The following is a 3,168-nucleotide window of genomic DNA, read 5'->3' on the forward strand; positions in this document are numbered from 1 at the left end:
CTAGAAAAAAGTCATTGGAGTTCAGATAGTAGAAAATAATAGAAAACAAAAGCTTGCATTTGCAGAATTCTTCATTTGTGCCAAGCACTGTGCTAAGTGCCTTGCATGCATCATCTCATGCAATTCTTAGAATAAATAATGAATGAAGTGGGTAACTTTTCTCATGCTCATGGATAACTGAGAAGTTCCATATCTTTTTCAAGGCCACACGCCTGCGAGCAGTAGAGTTAGATTCAAACCCGGCATTGTCTGGTGACCCCAGAGAGTTTCTAAGTGGATGACTCAAGAGAGTCTTTATGAAGCATGTGGTGTTTGAGATGGACTCTAAAGGATAAGTAGATGGCCACAGGCCAAGGTAATTTGAAGCATAAATGACCTAAGCAAAGGGATGCTCGTGGGAGTGGGTAGGAGAGCAAGTAGTGCCATTTGAACTTTGGGTGGTCACAGACTATGAAGGGGAAGAGAACACTGAAGCAGGCATTTGGAACCACAATTTGGAGGACTCTGCGTTCTAAGCTTAGGACATCTTTATTTTAACATCGCAAATAAGACTTTTTATTTGTCACCATTGAAGTTCTGAATTTTAAACAGATTCTTTAACTGGTGGTACATATCCATCAGCTCGGTCAACTCCGGCTCCTTTATCACCTCTAGTAGCTTTTCTGAAACTACTACCTTCACTATAAAACTCCTTGTTTTCCCGATTCCAACTTGAGCTTCTTTAGCATTTTCACTTTTCTAACAATGACATCATAGAGCAAGTAAATAGATTGGCATGCCTAATCTGTGTCTTTCCCAGTGCTGTCTGGCATCAATTTATTGACAACCTCTTTCATTCCATTTGTCCTCACCTCTCAGGTGATGATTTCCATCATCTTCAGAATTTAGGGGACATGTTGGTGCTGAGCCTCAGAGGTCTTCCGCATCTGATTGTCACATTTTTTACTATACCCAACACAGAATAGATGAAGCAAATAACAATCAGTAGCCTTGGCATCAACATGGGCTTCATTTATGGTCTGCCATTTGTTGACCATGTAGCACATTTTATCTAGGGTAAGATCCATGCCATGAAAATTAGTCAGATAGTTTTTGTTATAAACAACTAAAGCAATTAGCTCAACTTTTCCAAACACAACTTCATCATTCTGCAGATCAGCAAGGCTTACTTCAAAACCATTACCCTAGAGGTCATCAGATGCCATCTTGGTTCCCTGAGTTCTCATGACTAGTGTTTTTGCAATGTTGCTTATATTGAACACAGCTGGTAATGTCACACCATACCAGTATTTCTTAGGAAATGGATCAACCACTTTCTTCTTGGCTCCCTTTTTGCCCCCTTTCGTAAGTTGTTTGTTTTTGCCAACCACTATGGTGCAGCTCAGACAGCCATAAGGCAAGCTGAAGAACTTGTACTCTGTAGCTGTGTGGGCTTGTTGGGGCTGTCATAGCAAAGTATCACAAACTGGATAACTACAGAACAGATATTTATTGTCCAGAGCTCTGGAGGCCAGGAGTCAGAGATCAAAGTGATGATAGGTTTGGTTTCTTCTGAGGGCAGAGAGAAGGATCTGCACCAGGCCTCTCTTTTTAGCTTGTAGATGATCTTTATCCTGTGTCTTCATATTGTCTTCCTTCTTCCTGTGTCTGTGTTCAAATCTTATAGAGAATAACACTAGTCAGATTGGATCAGGGCCCACTTTAACGTAATTACCTCTGTAAGGAATCTGTCTCATAATAAGGTCATATCATTAGGTACTAGAGGTTGGGACTTCAACAGAATTTGCAGGGGTTGGGGGTGAAGGTGGAGGTGTGTGCCCACAATTCAACCTATTAATACCAGTCAGGTAGATGGTTCAGCAGTTTTATGGAGACTGCTTTATTTTAAAGAAAACGGTTTAATGTCAGACTTTCAAATCAGGTACATAAAATGAAGTGATGCAAATCATATGAGATAAAGAGGATAATAAATCTCATAATGCATTGCTTTGGTGAGAAGAAAGAACCTTTCTATTTTAAACAAGAATAACTGAAGACATACTTTTGCATTAAGAAAAAGGGACGTTCTACTGGTTGGTGATGGATGGTGACTGGGCACTCGACTGGACACAGTTGCTGACATGGGAAACTGTGCCTCCAAAGCCTAAACTGTGTTGTAAACTTATATTACCTCAATAAAAAGGAAAAGGAGTAAAAAAAGGGGGGCATCATTTATGTCCAGGGAGATATCTTTGTTTAGGAAAATGTCTCCATGACATTGGAGTTTGAATGGTGAACCGCACTACCCCACCCCCCCACCCCATACCAGCCCTGGGCATTGAAAGGCAGAGTGAAATGAAAGAATTACATTTCTCATTCTACTAAAGGATGATTTGGAGAAATGGGGCTTGGGTGGAGATGATATAAGGAAGAAGGAAGGTGAGAAAAATTTTTTTAAAGATTTATTTATTTATGCATACAAGGACTGGGGTACAGGCCAGAGGTGTCGGGGGTGAGAGGATTCACCAGAGACAGAGTGGGGAGCAGAACAGGCAGACTGACTGAAACACACTGCTGAGGGGAGCAGCGGGCGAGACAGGAGAGGTCTGCTGTGCCATGTGGGTATCTCCCTGGCCGGGGATTGAACTCGTGCTGCAGTGGCTGCAGATAGCATCATAGGTTGCATCTTAACCCCTTGCGCTACAAGGGAGGCCCCAGGAAAGTGAGAATATTGAGAGAGGGGAAGAAGGAAGAGAAAGATAGAGGAAGAAGAAGAAAGGTAGAAGTGAAACACGACAGCGAAGGAGGAATGGAGCTGGACATTTGGTCTGATGGGAGTAGACGGGGATGCCTAATACAAGCACCATCACATGCTTTTACTCCTAAGTGGCACAGAGGGAAAGAAAACAAATGAATGAAAGAAATCGAAGGAAACTAAGTTTTTATACTCTAAGACCAAATTATTGGTTATCAGAAATGTCAATTCTATGGTAAAGGCCAGAATTGGACTAATAGTGGTGAATTTAATGTAGAAAATACACATTGATTTGTAGTGATGCACACCTGAACCCAGATAGTATTGTAATACAATGTTATTCAATAAAACATTATACAAACTAAACTGTTTATTATATTGTGAGCAATATGGTCCCCTCCTTTCAAAAGAGTTGTACACGTATTATGCTTTCG

General features: G+C 41.1%; 1 pseudogene; it reads right to left on the reverse strand.

Annotated features, from left to right (window-relative positions):
• Window positions 1-583: 583 nt before the first annotated feature.
• On the reverse strand, window positions 584-1,449 carry LOC119245539 (40S ribosomal protein S3a-like; annotated as a pseudogene).
• Between the last annotated feature and the right edge of the window lie 1,719 nt (window positions 1,450-3,168).

Source organism: Talpa occidentalis, unplaced genomic scaffold (assembly GCF_014898055.3).
Source record: "Talpa occidentalis isolate TD23 unplaced genomic scaffold, MPIMG_talOcc4v2.1 talOcc4.15, whole genome shotgun sequence".
NCBI lineage: Eukaryota > Metazoa > Chordata > Mammalia > Eulipotyphla > Talpidae > Talpa > Talpa occidentalis.